This window comes from Narcine bancroftii, chromosome 2 (genome assembly GCF_036971445.1).
Source record: "Narcine bancroftii isolate sNarBan1 chromosome 2, sNarBan1.hap1, whole genome shotgun sequence".
Classification (NCBI taxonomy): domain Eukaryota; kingdom Metazoa; phylum Chordata; class Chondrichthyes; order Torpediniformes; family Narcinidae; genus Narcine; species Narcine bancroftii.
Genome location: NC_091470.1, coordinates 46135888 through 46159753, shown reverse-complemented (window position 1 = coordinate 46159753; position 23866 = coordinate 46135888). Strand labels below are relative to the sequence as shown.

At 40.5% G+C, this 23866-nt stretch overlaps 2 long non-coding RNA genes across 2 annotated transcripts in view; both read left to right on the top strand.

The window, feature by feature from the left end:
• Nucleotides 1–1432: 1432 nt before the first annotated feature.
• On the top strand, nucleotides 1433–11188 carry LOC138752327 (uncharacterized). The gene is made up of 3 exons (XR_011350525.1): nucleotides 1433–1536; nucleotides 4264–4324; nucleotides 10529–11188. It is a non-coding gene; the product is annotated as an uncharacterized lncRNA (long non-coding RNA).
• A 224-nt stretch (nucleotides 11189–11412) lies between these two features.
• Nucleotides 11413–23866, top strand: part of LOC138753486 (uncharacterized) — a 71369-nt gene continuing 58915 nt past the window's right edge. The window contains exon 1 of the long non-coding RNA XR_011351195.1: nucleotides 11413–11713. This is a non-coding gene — a long non-coding RNA (uncharacterized lncRNA). The remainder of the gene's footprint in view (nucleotides 11714–23866) is intronic.

The following is a 23866-nucleotide window of genomic DNA, read 5'->3' as shown; positions in this document are numbered from 1 at the left end:
CAAAACTTACGCGCCATCATCTTGTTGGCTGGAAAGATTTGTTACCGTGCTGTATGCCTAAATTAAATTAGAAATTAAATTTGTGTAGACTGGCAGAATGAAGTGTGAGCTCCCAGATGACAATATCATGACTCTCTTAAAGGCTGCTGTGGGAAAGTGGGATAGAATTTTATGGAGGCACAATGGCCCCTGATTTGCTAAGGGGAACCAAACAACTTGTGTTGGAACTGCACACTCAAAGTGACTCAAAGTGCCTCACATTAGTTCAAAGGAAGGAGTTAAAAATTCAGACATTGTGTACAGTGGTGTGAGGAAGCATTAAATGTAAAAATAGTCATATTATAAAAGCAAGATCAAAAGGTAAGAAGGAATTTGTGTGAATTACATCAGTATAGAAAAATCTTACTTTTTTAAATAAAGTCATATACAGCATCATCCACTTAACTGTGCAAACTTTTAAGCACCCATCTACATGAATTCCAATGTTTCCATTATATCCCTATCAACTTGCTCTCCCTGTCCACCAATTCCCCTGCCACTCATCTGTACCTATCAATAAACAAGAATAAAGGAAAGCACCAAACAGAAACTCACACTGTCCCAGTGAGAACATGTAAACTCCACACAGATAGCAACTGCCGGACTGGATTGAACTTGGGTCTCTGGAACTGTGATGTTGCAGCTTTAACCATGGTGTCATTATGTTTCCCTTTATATTAAATGGTGTATATTAAATAACATCGTGTTATATGGCGAGCTCTCCACTGGCCACCGTGACAGAGGTGCACCAAAGAAAAGGTACAAGGACTGCCTAAAGAAATCTCTTGGTGCCTGCCACATTGACCACCGCCAGTGGGCTGATAACGCCTCAAATCGTGCATCTTGGCGCCTCACAGTTTGGTGGGCAGCAACCTCCTTTGAAGAAGACCGCAGAGCCCACCTCACTGACAAAAGGCAAAGGAGGAAAAACCCAACACCCAACCCCAACCAACCAATTTTCCCCTGCAACCGCTGCAACCGTGTCTGCCTGTCCCACATCGGACTTGTCAGCCACAAATGAGCCTGCAGCTGACGAGGACTTTTTACCCCCTCCATAAATCTTCGTCCGCGAAGCCAAGCCAAAGAGAAGAGATATTAAATGGTAAAGCTGGTGCTAATCAATAGCCCAGACACCTATTTAAATAAAGGTTCTTGCAATGGATGATGAAATAAATTTCACAATGCTCAGAAATTGGTAAATATGTATATCAAAGAGACAGTTTGCTCTGCATCTGAAGACAAAACCTCACGGTAAGCATGGGATAGTGCTGCCTGTCAACTCTGCAGTTACAACTGGCTTTACTGCCACCACAAATAATGACTCTTCAGTTGCTTGGATGGTTTGCCAGCTTGCAGGTGAAGGTTAACTTGTCCTATTGCTTTAACCAGAAGCCCATGTTCTGGTGGCAGATCTCTGGTCGGTTCCAAGAACTGAGAATAAATGGGACAAGCCAAACATATCAGATGTGTACAACACAACTTTGGCACATTAATAAGGTCAGTTATTGTTCACAAAATTTTATGGCTGTTATTCTTCCTGTTTGAGGTTCAGTTGGGTAAAACCTGAGCAGTGAATTTGCTATTTTCTCATGTACTTGTGGACCACAGGCATTTCCATGACAGACATCTACAACACACAATGCACGCAGAAAGCAACAAACATTGTGAAGGACTTTATACACCCCTCATGTAAACTTTTCTCCCTTCTGCCATCTGGTAGGAGGTACCGTAGTCCTCGGGCCCTTACGTCCAGATTGAGCAACAGTTTTATCCCCCAAGCCATCAGACTCATTAATTCCCAGAATATAGGTGGATAATGTACCATGGACTTTTATTGTATATGTCTTAATATTTTAACTTATATTTTAACATATTTATGTTCCATGGTCCTGGAGAAACACTATCTCGTCTTTACCGTGCAATGCATAATAGGAACAACAAATAAAGGTGACTTGACTTGACTGCTAGTATGGTGGATGAGAAAGGATTTGCTTTATCTATATTTATTCCTTCAAGGTTTACTGGCTGACCAGCACTTATTTCCCTCTCTACTTTATTTCAGATCAATCCTATAGGGCAGTTTGGGGGTTACCAAAAGGCCCAAGCAAAGTATGATTCCCCTCCCTGAAGGACATCATCAAATTACAATCCCCATTGAAAGCTTTTATTTTACAATCACTAATGCTATTACTAATTTTCTAAATTCCAGAATGATTAAATTAACTGAATTTATTTCCCCCAGTTGTCATATTGTGATTTGAACAATCTTAGATTACATGCTATGTAATGTATCTTAGATTACATGCTATGAATCTTAAATTCATGTGGTAAAGTCAGGAATTGAGAGGTAAAGAACTAAACCAGGCAGCCTAAAGGTCTCCTTATTGGGATGAATTTGGATGGTGTGAGGCTAAATGGATGAGAAGCTGCAAAGAAATGCTTAGGATTATGGGGGTGTGGGAGGGTATGGAGAGCAGTTGAGATCTGAGGACAGAAAGTTTCAATACTGGAATGAAGATATTCAGAACCTCCTTGGAGTTGTTGCATTGTGCAAGATGGGTTTAAATAGGACACTTGGGGCAGATAATAAATTTCAGGTTACACTCTCCCTGCAGGACAATTCTGGAATAGCGAGTATCTTTGTCAGAGGATAGTGATGTCTTACATGGTCACACTAAATCTTGCCTTTACGATGGATGTTTTCATGCAGTCTTTCCATGTAGTATCATAAATATAGATAAGAGAATTCGATTCCACCTTGACTTATTTAAAATGTACTTTATTCATATTTTCTATTAAACTTCCTTATATCAAAAGGCCTTAAAACCATTTATCAGGAGAAAATGAAACACTCAGGTAGAAATTGAAATAAAAAATATAAAAAGTATAAAAAAGGAGATAGCAATCTGAATAAATATTTGATGTCTCTAATTAAAATATTATTTGGTTGTTTGCTTAATCTTTTCATCATTATGCAAAGCATCTCAAGGGACTCCTGGTGGTATCTTCATAAAGACAACAAAATGCATCTTATCTCAGAATGTAGTAAGTTTTCCCATTAAAAAGACTCTGCCTTTCCTGAGTAAAATCTGTAAAGTCAGTCAGTTCTCTGAATCATATTTATGATGGTGCTTGAAAGCAGGCTGTTATGATTTTACTTCACTTATAAATCTTAAATTTAGGTATCCAATGCTCGGATAATATTGCTGGAAGAAACCAGTATATGTTAAATGAAAAAGAGCTTCGAGACCAAAAGCCTAGTTCAATTAACCTGCAAGCCAGCCATCGCCATACTGAACAAAGGGTGACATCTTCAATGTCTCGTGAAACTACTTCAATCAGTTGGAGATTCAATAACCATGAGGCACACAATTAAAACTACTCCCCATAGAACAAAGACGGTGGTTTGAACATGGAATGCCTATCTAAAAACAAGAATAAAAGTTAAATTCATATTAAGGAAAGAAGATAAATATTTGAAAAGATATGGAAAGCTCAAGAGAATGAAAATTAATTGATGGTGTTGCAGAGAAGCATCTGATGAGTGATAAAAACCAAATGGTTTTCCTTCAGGTGCTGGGAAAATGCATTGATTATTCCGCTTGTGATGGAGGGTTGTAATCAGAATTACGATGAATTGAATTGAATTGTCTAATGTCACATGCACCGAGATATAATGAAGAATGGTGTTTTCTACGCTATCCAGGCGATTAATCTATAGATAGTCAAACAGGTAGTACAAGAATAGAAAAATATCAAAGGTGTAGTTACAAAGAGAAACAGAAGTGTGAGGTATAGAGTTAAAAAGAATAGTACTGTTAAACTGTGCAAAGCATTATGGTTTTTTTACCCAATGAGAGGTCTGAATACAGCAGGAAAGAATTTGTCTTTGAATTGGGAGGAGCAGGTTTACAAACTCAAGTATCTTCTGCCTGACGGGAAGGAGTGAATGAGAGAGAGAGAGACGCAAATGGCACAGGAAGTTTTATAAGCTTTAGTTTCTCTTCTCCAGCAAGGTCCAAATGGGGGATTTTTATTTAAACCATGAGATGGTTAGAATATTCCAATTTAAATGTGCAAGGGCTTGGTACAGTGAAGAGGAACACATTTATACATTGCTATTTCATTACTGAGCTTGGATTCAATTCATGCAAAGATGTTCAATGTTAGGATGAGCTAATCAAATATCAAAAACTGGTTTTAATTTGTTTTTAAATTCTGCAGATATGATATCATGAAGGAAAGTCCCTATGGATAGGAAGTACCAGTACAGAGCTTCTGTTAGGTAAGATTGGCAGATCACCTGTGTGGTTGGAAGAGGCAGAGTTCCCAAGGGGTAGTGACTGGCAAATCCCCTGAGGGTGGGGAGAGGCAACGATTCAAACAGAAGGAGGAGAAGGAGGATATCAGGAATTGGAGACACATATAATTGTCATGGGGCTCTCTCTCTCTTTCTCTCTATCTCAAGAACAAGGAAAAACCTGGTCATCGTGCAAGCTGCTCTTGGGACAGGTGTACATGTGCCAGGTATGTCTCATACCCTGCTTCTTTTCTCTGGTAGTCTCCAGATCAGTCTTCTGGTTCATTTGGGGATCAAAGATGGAAAGGGTCTGAAGAATCATCATGGAGAAGTCACCAGACAAAAGGGGCAAAGAAATACCCAAAGTGGCCCTCATCCTGACAGCCACCTTCATGCATGGCTGCATTAGGTTGTGTGTGGAACGAAAGTACAAGGGCATCAAATATCCCAATTTGCTGAGGTTCTACCTGTCCCAGGAGTCATGAAGGATGGACCTGACCTTTTTTCCATCCAATGTCCCAGTCAGATGGACTTTGCCACACCACCTAACCTTCATGGAAAAGTTTATCCAGGATAAACACCTGACCACAAGGCCATCAGGCTGCAGTCAGAATAGAGAGAGAGAGATTGAGAGATGAGACTTCTTAGACATGGTGGAGTGGTTCCCTTAGCAGATCATTCAGGTGTGCTTCATCACCAGTGCTCCTGAACAAGCACCAGGACTTGGCCTAGATGTTGGTGAGAGGACTTCTTCCAACTGGAACATCACCCACAATGCATGTTGTCCCCGAGATGGCTGTGGTGAAGTGGAGACAGTCGTCTACCTCTTTTCTGAATGCAGATTTGCTAAGAGTGTGTGGAGAAAGATGAAGGGTCCATGTGATGTTTCATCTCCAGTAGCAGCGTGACAGAGGATCTCTGATTTGCGGGCTGTTCCCAGGGACACACACAGAGTCAAACACCCAGAACTGCTGGATGACCATCAGCTTGGTGAATGACGCACTTTGGTCTGCCCAGTGTGTCCCTTGGCACATACTCCTGCAGTCTGGAATGTGCCAGTCAGCAGCATTCCAACATCGATATCTCTGTGTGCTGAAAGACCAACAGGCAGCCCAAGGTGTGTCTTTCGCCAAGTTGATGGTCTTCCATCTTTCTCCATACACTCTTAACAAATCTGCATTCAGAAAAGGGGTAGGCAACTGTTTCCACAATCTAGAGCCCTTCCATTACTGGGCTTTAAGAAGCTGAGACTAAGAGGAAGCCCCTCAAACAACAGAGGGGGTGGGGTAACAACAAGCTTCCATAGAGGAGGTAATGGTGTAAATAGAAATGGATGTTAGGTCACAAATGTATAGCCCCTGCAGCGTGGAGCTTCTGTCGTATAGGAAGTGGAATAGCCACTGTAGAGAAGGGTTAGCAGAGTTGACTCCTAGACTCACAGGTTGAAGTTGGCCAGCCTGTGTTAGTTCAGTGGTGTGTGGTTAGTATTGTACCATGGTAGGGCATTTCATTTTTAAGAACACTGTATTTTCTTATTAGGATTTAAAAAATCTTGGGTATAGCAGTAAGTCTCTAATCAATTTCATGTAAACTGGCGATAAGGACATAAACTGCAGTTGTTGACATTTATAGAAATGATTGGTCTTCACCCAGAATACGCCTTTCCTTTTACTGTTTAATACCATTGAAACTGACTCCGTCTAGTGAGCACCTAATTAATCAGAGTATATGCAACTCCATCAAAGTTGTAAGTATATGTGAGTGAATCAGTATTACTAATTTCTTGGAGCTCTGCCCCTCCCAGTCCAATATATTCACTGAGCTCAGTGGCCCCAATGTCTTATTGTACTGTTAGGACGAAGAAACCATGGCCACCTTCACACCATTCAAGAGAAAGACTTCACTGCAGCTGCTGGAATTTTGAGGCTGGAGAAAGGGTCAAGACCACTCCATGGATGCTTCCTGACCCTCAGAGTCTGTTTCTTTGTTCACTTCATTCCATTCAATATTTGCTTCCAACCATGCTTGGATTTACCCTCCTGGATTGGATCTACCCTCCTGGAAAGGAGACGTGGAAGTTTTTGAGGAACAATGAGAGTATTTGAAATTACATGTTGCCAAAAAGTAAACATTCCTGTTACATGATGGTTGCGCAGAATTACAGGATGTAATTCAGCCACGTATAGAACTCATTAAACTGTAACAAAAGCTGCACTGACTGCATATTACACTCCACAGCAGCATGTGTTGTAAGAAATAAGAGTGTCTCATTATAACAAAGCAGATGATCACTATATTATGCACTTGAGACATTCTTCAGTGAGAATTTTACAACATGAAACAAGGCCTTTGGTGTAGCCTGTCCACACTGTTCAAGTTCTCTATCCAAATTAATCTCATTTATCTGCATTCAGCCCACATCCCTCTGAACCTTTCCTGTTCATGTTACAATTGTACCAGCCTTTACCATTTCCTCTAGCAGTTTGTTCCAAAAACCCACCTCCTTTATCCATGTCAAAAAAAGTTGCCACTCAGGCCCCTTTTAAACACCTTAAATCTATGCCCTCTAGTTTTAAATTTCTCTACCACTGAAGAAAGATGGACCTTTGAGCCTCTGGACACTTTCCAGCCAGAGAGCATTAAGTGACATTTCCCAATTCTGCTAATTTGATTTCTATTCTCCCTCCCTCTTCCATTCCCCTTTCTAGTTCTCTTCCCTCCCTTCCCCCTCCCTTCACCTAGCTATCCCTCCACCCCTTGGTCTCTGCTGTCCCCTCCCTCTCTTCTGTACCTATCACCTCCTGCCTTGTGACCACCCCTCCCCCCTTTCTAGTTCTCTTCCCTCCCTCCCCCCTCCCTTCACCTAGCTATCCCTCCTCCCGTTGGTCTCTCCTGTCCCCTCCCTCTCTTCTCTACCTATCACTTCTGCCTTGTGACCACCCCTCCCCCTCCTACTCTTTTGTTCGAACGCCTACCAACATTTTCCTATGCCTTGAGGAAGGGCTCAAGCCCGAAATGTCAGTTATGTGTTTTCTCTTTGCTATATAAAGGACACTGCTTGACCTGCTGAGTTTCTCCAGCTTTGTGTTTTCACTTCAACCACTGTGTCTGCAAATTTTTGTGTTTTGCTGAAGGCTTACCTTATTGATTCCTCTCATGACCCTCTATTTGGGGTCCCCTCAATCTCCTAGACTTACTGGAGAGAAGACCCAGTCTACCTAGCCTTTCCTAATAAATCAGTCCCAGTAACACTCTTGTGAATATGCACTCTTTCCAGCATAATTATATCTTTCCTATAGCTTTGTGACCAGAACCATGTGCAATGCTCAAAAGATGGATCACCAATATCTTGTACAGTGCTAACATGTTATTCCAATCCCTATTCTCAATGTCATGACTGACGAAGGCAAGAATGCCAAATGCCTTCTTTCCCATCCTTCCTTACTATGTCATAGCTTTCATAGAATGATTAAGCTGTATCCCCAAGTCTCTTTGTTCCACAGGATTCTCCAGGCTGCTATCATTTACTGGGTAAGTTCTGTCCTAGTTTGACTGACAACTGGAAATACTAATAATTGAAGTGTAATTATTAAAGAAACTCAATGGTAAGTCCTTGAACTAGACATCAAACTGTTGACCCACTTGAATGAGCAAGATCATTGACCTTTTCAAAGAATAGTGAAGTTCAGGTAGAATGATCTCAAGGTACAGATCAGAACTACCTGCAAAAGATAATGAACACAGTCCTGTAATGTACATCACAGGCAAAACTCTCCTCACCATTGACGAAATCTATATGGAATGCTGTCGTCGGATTCACACCACCCAGGACATGCTCTGTTCTTGTTGCTACTACCCAGAAAGAGGTATAGGTGCCACAAGGCCCGTATCACCAGGTTCAGTCAATAGGGAAACATTGCAAGCGTAAGATTAAGGATTGAACTTGAGGTACTTTGGAAACAAAATTGAAAAGGGTGATGAATACAGCACTGGAAGTCCTGTATTTAAATCCTCACAGTATAAGCAATAAGGTTGATGATCTAGTAGCGCCACTGGAAGTTGACAGACATGATGTTGTGACCATTACTGAGTCATGGCTGAAAAAAGACCACACAGATGGGGACTAAATATCCGTGGATACACAGTGTATTGGAAGGACAGGAAAGTTGGCCGAGGGGGTGGGGTGGTTCTCCCGGTTGAAAATGGAATTCAATCTTTGGAAAGAGGAGACATTGGATCAGAAGATATAGAATCCATGTGGGTAGAATTAAGAAGCTGTAAGGATAAAAATAGCCCTGATGGGAGTTGTATATAGGCCAAGATGTGGCATGCAAACTGCAGGGAGAGATAGGGAAGGTATGAAAAAGTGCAATGTTACAATTGTCATGGGGGATTTCAATATGCAGATTAATTGTGAAAACCAGGTTAGTACTGGATACCAAGAAAACAAATTTATCAAACAGCTTCAGGATGCCTTCTTAAAACAGCTTCTGGCTTGAGGGAAATGGCAATTCTCGATTGGGTATTGTGTAATTAAACCAGAGATAAGGGAGATGAAGGTAGGGGAGCCCTTAAGAGATGAAGGTAGGGGAGCCCTTAGGAGATGAAGGTAGGGGAGCCCTTAAGAGATGAAGGTAGGGGAGCCCTTAGGAGATGAAGGTAGGGGAGACCTTAGGAGATGAAGGTAGGGGAGCCCTTAGGAGGTGATGATCGTAGTATGATTAGAATTTGCCCTGCAATTTGAGAGGGAGAAATTAAAATCAGGGGAGTCAGTTATATCAGTGGAATAAAACGGATAACAGAGATATGAGAGAGGAACTGGCAAAATTTAATTGGAAAGGCATACTAGCAGGGAAGATCGCAGAGCAGCAATGGCTGGAGATTCCGTGAGAAATAAGAAAGGTATGTTACAAAAAAAAAAAATTTGAATGGAAAACTGTGGCTGACAAGAGAAGTCAAAGCCAAAGTCAAAGCATAAGAAAGGCCATACAAGAAAGTGAAAATTAATGTGAAGAAGAGGACTGAGAAGCTTTTGAAAGAGTACAGAAGGCAACTCGGAAGATCATTAGGAAGAAAAATCGAACTTTGAAAGGAAGCTTGCAAACAATATCAAAAAGCATACTAAAAAGCTTTTTTAAGTAGATTATCAGTAATAAAAAGAGGTGAGAGTAGCTATAGGATCGATAGAAAATGACGGTGGATAAATTGTAATGGGCGACAAGGCGATGGCAGAGGAACTGAATTAGTATTTTGCATCAGTTTTCACTGATTAGCAGTGTATCTGTCTTTCAAGGCTGTCAGGGAAGAGAGGTGAGTGTAGTCGTGATCACCAGAGCAAAGGCTTGGGAAGCTGAATGGTTTAAGGATAGACAAGCCTCCTGGACCAGATGTCCTCTGGCATTTTCTTTATGACCTTTTGGTCAATCAACTGGAAATGATGAGTCAGAATATAGGATGAGATTGAGAACCTGGTTGGGTATAGTGCCTGAAAAATAATCTTGTTTCAAAGTGAGCAAGACCAAAGATTTTACGGTGAACTTTAGGAATGGGGAGGGTGGGGAAGTGGCTGAGAAGCCACACTCTTATCTCCATTGAATGGATGGCAAAGCAGAGGGTTCGTGCCTTCAAGTTCCTGGGAGTCCATATCTCAAAGGACCTCTCCTGGAACCAGCACATCAAGGCATAAGAAGTCCGAGGAGATTTGTCATGTCATCAAATATTCTTATCAAATTTCTGTAGATGTACTGTGGAAAGTATACACTGGTTGAATCACAGCCTGTTGTGGAAACCTGAGTGCACAGGGATGCAAAAGGTGACAAATCCATCCTGGCACTGACCTCCTGGCAACATCATAAAGGCTCCCCATCACCCTGGTTACAACCTCGTCTTGCCATTCCCTTTGGGCAAAAGGTTCAGAAGCCTGCAGGTTCAAACCCAGCTTTTCTCTAATAGTCATCAGTCTCTTCAACCTCCCAGTACTACCCTAACCCTAACCATAAACCACTCCAGGACTACCAAAAGATCTCTCTGCAGCATTGAAATGTTATTTTTTTACTTGCCCACATGCAACTGTGGATATTAATTTATCACTCACTTTATATTTATTACCTCTTTTCCTGACTTGGGATATTGTGTAATTTAATATATGGTATTGTCGCTGGTTTACCTTATGTACTTGTTTGTCTACAGCAAGGAAGAATTTCGATGCGTCTGTCCATTGTACTTAGGAATAACAACAAACTCTCATTTCATCTCAAGTAAAGTTCAGAAAGTTACCCACAAAGGAAAAACACAGAGTAATGCTGTGTTCATTCATGGAAGCATCACATGATACAAATGGTTTATACAAAATATACAAGCACGGAAACAAATATATTCTCAACAGCTGCATAAGAGTGAAGAAGCCAAGAAAGATACCATGAAAGGTACACATGGAATTCAGATCTAATGTTGTGATAACATGCAGATATGGTGCTTGTGAAGGCCTGCTAGTCACCTTGGCAACAATGGGGTGAGTTAGCAGACATTGACCACCGCATCGGACTTGTCAGCCACAAGCGAGCCTGCAGCTGACGTGGACTTTTTACCCCCTCCATAAATCTTCGTCCGCGAAGCCAAGCCAAAGAAGAAAACCAAGGTACTTCTCTCAAAAGGAGGTGAACCTCTGGAGTTCTCAACGCCAGAGGATGAGAAGGCTGGATCATTTAAAGAGGCAGCAAGCACTATTTAAAATTTCTGGGAGTTAAGAACCATGTGGATTGTGATCCCCCCCCCCATGGTGTAAGTGGAAACATCCTTTATATCTGAGAGGCTTTGCAGCAAAACAATATGATGTTTAAAAGGAAGAGAATGGCTCTGAAATAATATTCAGGATGTTGTGTGAGTAAAACCAGTTCAAAGGGACCCAAGGATAATAAGTCTGAATGTGGCTGATTCAACATTTGTTTTTATTTACATGTGTAGGGGAGTCACAATAGGGGTGAAACAGACACATGCACACACACACACAACCACACACACACACACAACCACACACACACACACACACACACACACACACACACACACACACACACACACACACACACACACACACACACACACACACACACACACACAGGATAAAAGGATACACTCGCAGCCACTCGTGGGTAGAAGGCTTTTCAATCAAGTTACAGCATATGATACCTGCCACCCCTTAATATCCCTGGCAAGCACAGTTCTTATCTAACTAAGCACTCTAGGCACACAATACTACAGCTCCCATCCCTTTGTCTGCACTCCAATGATCCTCCAGCATTGCCACGGTGCCCAACCTAGAGTGGAGCTCGGATTCATCCCAGAAGTGAAAGAGAATGATGGCTCACATGTAGGGTAAGCTTTATAGGCCATCAGCTGGCGAATCCAGCCCAGGTATCGATGATGCAATCAAAGTTGCCAATGACCAGAAGTGCGCTAACCTGTGGCGAAGGCTTGACATTGATGAGCAGGTGAGGTGACTTCCAATCAGGTTCCAGATGGAGAGGTCACATGCTCTTCTGCAATCTACATTCCCACCAGGTTCCAGACGGATGGGTCACATGACCCTTCATATTCCATACTACACGGGATGCAAAGTTATTGTTTTTATGCTAAATCACTACACTCTACTTTAAGAGTATGTCTTTCTTCTTTGCAACTGAATATGGATCTGAACATGCCCATTTTTTTAGTTCTACATTGTGCAGTAGTGAGTTAACGAATTAATCATATATATCAAGGGCGTTGTAGTGGCAGAGTCCCTGCTGGGTAGGGAGTGCCTAGTGTCCTGCAGCATTTTCAATATCCTGTCTTTGACAAGCTGATGCAGAGTATTCTTCAATTAAATAATTCTGTTTGAAGATTGCACTAATGACATTGTTAACTGAGAGTTTTAAAAAAGTTGCCACAGGCTCTATTAGCACCTCAAATGAAGCAGACAGATGGCACCACTCCTGGAAACAGGTTCAAGGGTTCAACATTTTCACAAAGATCACTTGCCTCACATCCTAGCCAGTGGGCCACTAGTCCTCAGTGTATTACTGTCTTCATAGCCATGCGATAATATTCCAGAGAGAGGAACTTTCAGATTTTGACCCCATTTACATAAAAACTTATCTCATTCAGAAAAATATTCTCATGTGGCTAAGTGATGAGAAATAATGGAAGAGTTGCATTGACAGTCATTGCATTTGAAACAAAGCAGCATTTGGTCATGCTTCTTAAGGTTACTAATTATATTAAGAAAGCTCAACCAATAATAAACATAGCCTCATTCTAACCTTTGTTATGTTGGAACCTATAAAGTCTATTGTTCAGAAGCATAATTTTGTAATATTTTTCCTAAAATGTGATTGGGTTAGTATACATGCAGTGCCCCTCTATAAAATGAAATGGGAGGAATTCTAGCCACAGTGACAAACATAAGTCTCCCATCAACGATTATGCCCCAAAGTGCAACATATCCACCTGAGGCAGGGGATGAATTACTGAAACTCCATCATCTTGGAGCCAGATGAAGAACAATGATATGCAGGTTACTCACTGCTGTGAACATGGATATTGGTTGGCAAATTTATAAACTAGAGAGAGCAGTGTGATTCAATATTTGGCTTTCTGTGGAGCTTCCATCTTTGCCGTGGCCAGGTTTATTTGGTAATTGAACATCATCAGTATACTAGGCAACCACGAAGAAACATGCTAGAAGAACTCAGCAGGTCATGCAGCATCCATAGGATGTCAAAGGTAACTGTTAACTTGCCCTTGTAACAAACTAATAAACCCTTATTAGTACTAACAAATGAACAGCAATGGAAAATTCACAAGACAATTATAAATTCAAAATGATAGTTTTTATTAAACTATTATTAACATTTCTTACTTAACTCTAAATGTAACCCCACTATCCACAAAAATAAATGTGTGTATGTGTATTAAAGTCTAAAACCATTATACTTTCAGTTTGATTCTGAAAAAGTCACTTTTAAAAGTCCAGTTTCAAATATCTTGTTGAATTCAGGATTCTTTTAAATCGCAGTTACGAAGTAATTATAAAGTGATTTTAAACATCATATCTTTAGGCCTCTTTAAACTCACAATTCTTTTGATGAGTTGAGATATTCTTCAAACAGGAGTGACCATTTTCTGGTGGCCTTACTTATTTAAAAGTTGCATCCATGTGTTGCATCTCCTGTGAATAGGACAATACAGTTCTGTCTTTCCAGGAGGTCAAGTTTTCAGATCTTCTGTTTTCTGTCTTCAGTTTTCTTCCACAATGAGCCTGCACTCTTTATTTTCAAAAGAGCAGTCGATAACAGCATCTATTGCAGTTACAGAATTCAACCCTGTCTTTCACAAGGGTGCAAGACCTCTGTGTGTCCCACGGGGTCTTGACCTTTGAACTGATCCAGAAATGTTTGAATTTGATAATATAGTTCTCCAAATCATGTGACAGTTACATCATCCATGAGGTTAGTACCAATTCTTGGATCCCACATGATCATGTACTGGAATCCTTAACAGTTATAGTTTCATTTCTACAAAACTTTATGCCTTTTCCAAAAACACTCCATATCCATAACAACCTCTAACCTCATCTCTGTTCAAGATGCTTTTAAGAACCACACCTGGTACTTGAGTTTCAATTAAGAACACTTCTGTTCCACTTTGGCTCTGATTTCCAGATATATTGACTCCAAGAATGAACTCTTTAATTACAATGGTTCTCCTTAAATGTGCTGTGACCTTTGTAACCCTATAACTAAGCCACAACTAACCTAAGACATATTTAAAAGAAATACAGCTTAACATTAACCTAAATATTAATATCATCACAGATCCATTACACCCTTTACACGATAAGCTTTACTTCCTATCAATGCTGCGTGACCTGCTGAGCTGCTCCAGCGCATTTATGCATTGCTTTTGACCCCAGCACCAGCTTCTGCTGAGTTCTTCATTTAACCACAAAGAAAGCTCATGAGAGCTCATGAATGAAATGTAACAATTGAAGAAGCAAGGCTAAAGCTCAACATCCCCTAATTATTTATCAGGGAATTTTTTGAATTACTGGATGCAGAGATATAGGTAATACAGGTTTTCATTATAATTAGTAAACACTCTCTAAGGAGTAAACATTAAGAATATTAAGTTACATGAGAGAGTAACATTTTTATATAATTGCGTATGCATAACTAAAATACACCAGAGGGCACTACAGTTACCATCCTAATTCTGAACATGGAATAGATTTTGGTTGATGAGTCATGTTCATAACTCTTTATGCTCAATTATGATCTGGGTGAACAAGTATTATAACACCTATTAATTCACCTTGCATTCATTTGCATAGATTAAGTAAACCAAGAAAAATCCACCATGCAATTAGTGATATGAGATTTACTAGAAATGCATGGCAAATTATCAAATGGTCTCCTGATATCTTTCACCTTTTGACATTTCTAAATACACCCCATTGTTGTATATCTGGAGCATTTTGATAAAATATTGGCCAACTATTTAAGGCATCTGAAGAGATAATCTGTAATGATCTATCAAAATACATAACATTGAATTGAATCCTGCAAACAAGCTTTCCTCAAGTAAGTATATTTTACTTGGAAATGAAACATCAAAAAGTGCCTTTATGTGAAGCAGGCAGTAATTTAGTTTATGCATTTTCTTTTAAATATCAATGGACTGTAATGCTTGATGGAATGGAAGAAAAAAGTTGTGTTACATGCATGAAAAGTACGTTCTGCCTCAGAACAAGGAATTTACACTCAAGTGGCCTCCTGTCAGTTAAAATACAATTGTAAGCATTTCACAAGATAAAAAGAACAGTAGCTTTACCTCATTCCACTGGGTGCATACTAAATACTTACCTTTTATTATGTCAAATCACAAAGAAAACCAATGTGAGGGTTTTGAAGTGGAGTAATTAGTGAAATATGTAGCATTCTCTGGAGATCGCCCTGTCTTAAACTCAAGCTGGTTGATGTAAACAGGCAGGAACCAACTTATTTTCCTTCATGTTCAAAAAAAATTCAGCATTGTGTGGCGTGAATGCAAATGTCGGACTGTTACTTTTCCCTAATTACAGCTACTTCAGTCTTCCCCATCAGGACTATCATTTTACGAGATGCATTAAAATAGCAGCAGCTGATACAATGACTACTAGAGGCACAAGTGAGCTCTCACAAGAACACAAACAGCTGAAAATGATAGTGACTCAAAGCGCAAACTGATATAGTGGGGATTGACAAGAGTCTTTCCTTTCCACAATATGGTGGACGTCAGGTTCATCTTTGAGGTCATAAACCACTCTGCGCTCACAATGAAACTTCTTTGTGTGAAATCCAAGCTGGGAGCAGTAGCATTTCAACACGGTACTTTAAAAGATGCATTGAAAACATTTATCTTCCAACTGTAGAGTCGGTTATTTTGATAAGGCAAAATTTATTCATTTATAGGCTTAGAATACATTTAAAATATCATCTTTTTTTTTATCAAGGATAGGACACTGAATACCAAATACAATTTCTTAACCCTGTTCATTGACTTTTGACTCTTTTTTCACTTGCTCATCTTTCAGAAATCCTCACCAGTTCAAATTCTCCATTGTGTCGTTATTTAAAAATAAGAACATTTGGTTATTGCCAGATATAACTCACTTGAGTTATGATACTCTTTGCTGGATGAATGTTCTCCACAACCATAATTTAATCCAAGATTTCCGATGAAAACCTGTCACTGTAAAACATGAACTCTCTTTTTCGTTCCATAGGTGTTTCTGGCCTGCTGGATAGATTCAGAGGAGGTATGTAAGAACAGCAGTGTCACACTGGTCATGAGGGAATTCAATATGCAGGTAGATTGAGAAAATCAGGTTGGCACTGGATCCCAAGAGGAAGAATTTGTGCAATGCCTATGAGATCCCATTTCAGATTAGCTTGTGGTTGAACTCATGAGGAAAAGGCAATTCTGGATATGGTGCTGTGTAATGGACTAGACTTGATTAGGAACAAGAAGGATGTAGAGATCATAATATTATAGAATTAACTCTGGAATGTTAGAGGGAGAAGTTAAAGTCACATGTTTAGGTGTCGAAAATGAGTAAAGGAAACTGTGGTGGCATGAGAGATGCACTAACTAAAGTTGAATAGAATGAGATGCATATCAATGGGTCAATTTGTTCCTACTATTCTCCAGGAACTACACAGGTAATGGACTGGCTTTGATCTCATCTGCCAGATTGTCTAGATGGTCAGTCAGACTCGATTAACAGAAATACCAAACCTTGTCGACACTGCTGAAGTTCCATTTTTATAGCAGGGATTCCAACAGCAGGAATTTTAAGGACCCAGATCTCCAACCAGACTCTTTGTTGCTCTGAGTCTCTGCCACCGAGGGACAGGAGTAATTTATCCCGATCCTTCTCTGAGGCCCTAGCGCCACAGTCTGTACTCTAACCATATCAGGCAGACCACTATTACCGAAGTCTCCGTGACTGCACTTCAAGTTAGTCGTGATTGGTTGAAGCAGTCTTCAGGCATGTCATCACCCTCCTGCATAACGTTTCAAGTACATCTATTGGTTTTGCCACCAGTCATGCTCTGGGTGTTTCCAGCGGGACCACATGGAGGTATGTCCCACCATGGCGCAGAACCCATAAGACCCTAGCAGGAAAGACAGTGGATCAGCAATGTCAGGAGATTCTGGGAATAGCTTGGAAGATGCAGGATAGATCATCCCAAAGAAGAAGCATTTTAAGGGGAAGATCAAGCATCCATGGCTGAGAATAGAAATCAAAGACAACATAAAAGCAAAGAAGAGGGCACATAGTATTTCAAAAATTAGTGGGAAGCTGGAAGATTGGGAAGTTTTGAAAGCCAACAGAAGGCAACTAAAAAAAACAATAAGGGGAAAAAAGATGAAACATGAAGGTTAGCTTGCCAGTTACATAAAAGATGCTACCAACAGATTTTCAGATTTATAAAGGGTAAAATAGAAGCAAAGGGAACATTGGATCACTGGAAAATTATGCTTAAGAGTGTGATAATGAAAAACAAAGAAATCGTGTATGAACTCAAGTCAAACTTCACTGTGGAGACAGTAGCATGAGCCAGAAATTTGAGAGAGTCAGGGCAGAAGTGAGTACAGTCACTTCTGCTTGTGGAACTGAAAGGGCTGAAGATGGATGAGTCACTTGGACCAGATTGACTACAGCCCAGGATTCTGAAAGAGGTAGCTGTAGAAATTAGCAGAATCACTGGAGTTTGCCAATGACTCCAGAGAGTGGAAATTTGCAAAAGTCACTCCACTCTTTAAGAAGGGAAAGAGGCAGAAGACAGGAAACTATAGGATGGTTGGCAAGATTCTGTCGTCCATTATTAAGGTTGAGGTTTAAGGGTACTTGAATGCACAATATAAAGTCAGCGTGGTTTCCCTCAGGTTGATATTGCCTGGCAAATCAGTTAGAATTCTTTGAGGAAGAAATGAGCAGACAATGGGGAGTCAGAAGCTCTTTGACAAGGTTGCTAAATAAGATAGGGGTGCGTGATATTATAGGGAAGGTACCAGTGTGGATAGAAGATTGGCTGATTGGTGGAAGGCAAAGAATGGGTATAAACAGGCCTTTTTTGGCTCCACTACTTGTCACATTGCTCGTAAATGATTGAGATGACGGGATTGATGGAATTGTGGCCAAATTTGTGGATGATACAAAGATAGATGAAAAAGCAGGTTGTGCTAAGGACTTAGGAAGGCTGCAGAAGGACTTGGACAGGTTGGGAGAATGAGCAAAGAAGTGGCAGATGGAATACAGCATCAGGAGGTATATGGTCATGCATTTTGGTAGAAGGAATAAAGGTGTAGACTATTTTCTAAATGTGGAGGTAATTCAGAAAGTGAAGATCCAAAGGGACTTGGGTGTCCTAGTGCAGATTTGCCTCAGGGTTAACATGCAGGTTGTGTCAGTAGTAAGGAAGGCAAATGCAATGTTCACACTCATTTTGAGATGACCAGAATATGAAGGCAAAAATGTAATTCTAAGGCTTAATAAGGCATTTGTGAGCAGTTTTGGGCCCCATATCGAGGGAATGGTGTGCTGCTGTTTGAAAAGGTCCAGAGGAGGTTTATGAGAAGGCACTTGTGAATGAGAGGGTTAATGTTTGATGACTGGAACCCGAGAACATAACATCAGAATAAAAGGGCCTCTCTTTAGAACAGAGATGAGAGTGGAGAATCTGTGGCTGTGGAGGCCAAGTTATTGGGTAGATTTAAATATATTCTTGATTACTAGGTGCTTCAAAAGTGTGAAAGGGGAGAAAGTGGGAAAATGGGGTGGAAAGGAAAAAATAGAAAATAGATGGAATGGTGGAGCAGACTCGATGGGCCCATCATCTTAATTTTACTGCTATCTCTTGTAGTCTTAACTCCATGTTGACCATCAACTGCCAATTTAAACATCCTGGATTAATCCCATTCTCCTAACATTCCTTCAATTACCCCCCTATATTTTATCACTCCCTTACATACTAAGGCAATATACAGCAGCTAATTAACATTCAGAAAGCATGTCTTTGGGGTGCAGGATGGAACAGAACCACCTACAGAAAACCCAGGTAATCACAGTGGGAACTTTGAACTCCACAAACAACGGTCCAGGTCAGGATAGAGCTCAGATCTCCGTCTCTGTCAAGCAGAGGTTAAAGCATTGTGCTGCCATTAAAAATGGACTCATAACTTATTTTCCAATACCTTCTCTCTTAAAGTTTGGAGAATATAAAATTTTCACTAGACTTAACAAAATAGTCAAGTCACTTAACTGATTCAACATGTCGTATTCAGTGTCAGGCCCAAATTGCTCTGTCTTTTTCTGAAGTAATTTGTCAGTTATATGGAGGTTAAAATGATGATGGTGAATGAAATATGTTTGTCACCTCTCACTGATGGAGTTCCATAAAGATTGCAAAATAAAGGTGCATCCTCCCACGAATGTGCTTTGTCTTTACCCTAAGTAGCCAGAGGAGACAAATATCCTACCAGAATTCAACTCAAAATCTTAAAATGATTATTAAAAAAACAAGTACAATCTTAATCAATGTTATTTCCAAAACATTAATAGGAGTGCTTTTAGAAAGTGCCTGGGATTCTTTTCTATCCATTGAAATTAAAACAATATAATGGTTGTTTGATCTCAAGCTTCAGTCATCCCTTGGATTACAATTCAAACTCTCCACTGACACTCTTTGAACTAAAGCATGTACAAAGCAGCTCAAGTATATTGCTTGAGTGGCACTTAGTGTAAGATCCACAGAGAAGATCACACGTAACCTTCCTGCATGATGTCTAAAGTGTTATGTATATATGCCTGCGTGCATATGACATCATAATGCCCAGCGTGATGATGTCATCACTCACATATGCTGTGTGCTGCAGGGAACCATATTAGATTTGTATTAAGCAATGAATGAAGCGTCATGTCTCCGTGTGCAGAGTATTTCTAAACCTAGAATACTTAACAGATTGGCGATGAGGATCGAAACGCTGTGGAAAGAACAACCACAGTCTGGATCATTGTTTTTTCAGAAAGCCTAGATGCCATCTATGTGACAAAGAGGAGCACGTCAGAGCCAGGAGCCCAAGAAAGAAAGACGGTGCCTCCAAGGAAAGAAAAGAGAAAAAATGAAGACCTAGTTAAGGAAAACAGCTCTCCAAAGTGAAAACTGTGGAGGAGGAGAAGGATGAAGGGGATGAAAGCCCTAGCAGTGAAAACAATGACTCAGAGAAAGACAAGGCCCTGGAAGTATTGTATATTCATGGATTAAAGGGGAAGAAATCGGAAATCTACGTCCATGTGAAAGTCATCAACAAACCTCTTCGAATGGAGTTGGGCTTGGAGGCAGCAGTGTCGTTAATGCCACTAAAGTTAAAAACATGACTGTGACCTCACCTCACCATTAAAGAGACCGACATGGGGTTAATAACAGTCACAGGAGAGAAAGTCAAGGTGTTTTGGAAAATGCAAAGTAAATGTGGAATATAAAGGCAGACATCGAAAAGATTACCCCTCTACATCAATGACACCAGGGGGCCAGCGTTGTTAGGAAGAAATTGGTTATCGGACATTCAACTAGATTGGATGGAAATTGGATCCATAATGAACATATGCTTGGAGGGTGAGGCCAAGCCAAAACTGGACCAAATGCTCAAGAAATATCAGATGGTTTTTGAAAAAAGCCTGGTGAAAATCCAAGGACTTCCGGCAAAGTTACACTTGAAATCAAGTGTTGAACCCAAGTTCTATAAGCCCAGAACAATACCATTTGCAATAAAGGGAATGATTGAACCAGAACATAACAGACTAGAAAATGAAGGAATCCTGGAAAGAACCCAATATAGTAACTGGGCAGCTCTCATCGTGCCAGGGTGAAAAGCCAACAGAGAAATCTGAATTTGTGATGATTACAAAGTCACCGTTAATCAGGCTCTACAAATACCTAGATATCCTTCACCCAAAGGAGAGGAATTATTCCAGGCCCTGAATGGAAGAAAGGAATTCACAAAGCTGAACTTATCCCAAGCATATCAGCAAGTAGAATTGGATGAGCCCTCAAAGAAATATGTGGCAATCAGTACTCATTTGGGGTTATTCACCTATACCCGAATGCCATATGGAATATCAATGGCCTCGGCAGCACTTCAAGCAGGTCATGGACAAATTATTGCATGGTATAAATGTAGGATGCTACCTCGATTACATCATATTTACAGGTCGAGACAACTCAGAGTACTTATCTAATCCGACTGCAACAAGTGAACGTCCGTCTGTGTCAGGACACATGTATATATTTATGGTACCTTCTGTAACGTACTTGGGCTTCATAACTAATAGTGAAGGAGTCCGAATGGATATTGTTGGTACCAAAGCTGTCCACAGAGCATCCTACCATCCAAACTGAATAGAATTGCAGTCACCCTTGGGTTTGATTAACCATTGTTGAAAGCACATTCCAAATATGTCAGTAATGTGCAGCCCACTGAAAAAAGCAGAAATGGTGCTGGAATGAGGAAACTAGTAATACCATCAATCATTTGAAAGAACTATTAACATCACATGACAACGTTCCTGTCCACTAGGACCTAGAAAAGAAAGTGACCCTTGCGGTGGATGCATTGTCAGTGGGCTTAACAGCAGTGTTGTCAGAAGTGATGTAAAAAGGGGAACAACTGGTGCTTATGGCTCCTGGTCTTTGACAGCTTGTGAACGTAATTACACACAACTGGAAAAAGAAGGGCTTGCCATAATATTTGGTGTCAAACAATTCCACCAATACTTATATGGTAGGAGGTTTACCTGAGTAACAGACAATAACCCATTGAGTTTGGTGTCAAACAATTTCACCAATATTTATATGGTAGGAAGTTAACAGGGAACAAACTACTGAGTTTGATTCTAGGCCCTAAAAAGGGGATACCAGTGCTAGCTGCAACAAGAATTCAAAGATGGGCCTTGCTGCTCGCCGCATATGATTATGATTTGAAACATAAGACAGCAACACAAAATGGCCACGCTGATGCCCTATCTCGCTTACCTCTTCTTGAAACCGAACTAAAAGATGAGATCATTAAATGGACGTGGAGGATACAGCTATTAATTAGGAACAACTTCATTCCTTACCAATTACAGCAAAGACTAACAGGAAAGAAGTACGTAAAGAAGCTACACTGACAAAAGTCCTATATTTCACATTAAATGGGTGTTCCGAGGCCAAAGCCATCTCTGAAGAACAAAAACCCTATTATACACGATGCCATGAGAGATCAATTGAAGAAAGTTGTTTATTGTGGGGAACCAGGACAATCATTCCTGCCAAATGGCAGACAGCCATGTTATCGTAGCTCTACAACAACCACCCAGGGATGGTTCAGATGAAGGGGTTGGCACGTATCCATGTCTGGTGGTCCTCAATAGGCAATAATATTGAACAGAGAGTAAGAAGATAAGCAACCCAAGCTCCTCAAGCTGAAGCCAACCCATGGAAATGACCATCACGACCAAGGCACAGGATTCACCTTGATTCTGCTGGTCCTTTTATAGGGGAAAATAACTTCATTCTTGTCGATGCACACCCTAAATGCCCAGTGGTATCACACATGAAAAAAATAACAACAAACCAGACAACTGAAAGACTACGGAAGTATATTTGCAATATATGGATTACTTATTGAACTTGTTTCTGATTAATGGTTCACAGTTTGTATCGGAAGCCTTTAAGGTATTCCTTCGCAATAACAGTATACGACACACCTTGTCAGCACCCTACCACCCAAGCACTAATGGGGAAGCAAAATGTTTTATACAGACTTTCAAAAAGGCCATGAAAACCAAGAAACTCATCAACGTATCATGGAGACACAAAATGGCAGATTTCCTATTAGGATATAGAAACATGCCACACTCTACACTAAACAAACACCAACTGAATTGATGGTTGGAGGTAACTTAAGAATAAGATTTTCCACAGTACACCCAGATGAGGAATCCCAGATGAGGTTTCCTGGGTTCATTCCACTGTCGATGTTCCAGACATATCTTTGAGAAGTGAGGCCCCTTCTCAACTGAGTAGTCCTATGATTCAACAGAGCAGTCCTACTCTACGTCCTGTTCAACACAATCCTATGCAATGTCCAAATGGGGTATGCCAAAGACAAAGCTCACAGTCCTTGCCACCAACTGAGGTACTACCCCAAAAGGCAAAGAATCTGGCGAAGTCGCAAAGTATCCCAACGGATTCCACCTCTCTGAGACGATCATAAAGGGGAAAACGTCCTCCAGAATGACTGAAGGACTATGTGCAGTGACCTGGTGGTTTATCATTTCATATTTACTTTATAATGTAATTATAATCCTCACCATTAGTAGAGGGGGACCACGTAATTACCATAGTTTAGTTTAAGTGTTTCCCATATGTTATTTCCACAAGCATTTATTTTCGGGGGGGGGGGGTGGCAGAAGTGTTATGTATATGCCTGCGTGTGTATGACATCATCACACCCGTCATGATGATGTCATCACTCATATATAATGTGTTCTGCGAGGAACCATATTAGATTTGTATTAAGCAATGAATGAAGCATCAAGTCTCCGTGTGCAGAGTATTTCTAAACCTAGAATACATAACCAACCATCTCCAAAAACACCTTTGAAGGATTTGAATCATGCTTTATCTTGCAATGGGCTATAAAATTACCTTAAAATTAAGGTATCAAGTCGTTTCCATCTTGTCTCTACCTAATCGTACTTAATTTTCCCCCTCTTCTTAATGCCACTCCACCCCCCGCACCCCCCCCTCCATCACCCTTCGTAGTGATCTCTTCACTTCTCACACCTTCTATCCTATCACCACTGGACATCTCCCCTAACTTCTTTCCCTCTTTATCTTCATATTATCACTCCCTTCCCTGAAGCCTTGATAAAGGGTCCAGACCCGAACTGTTAACTGA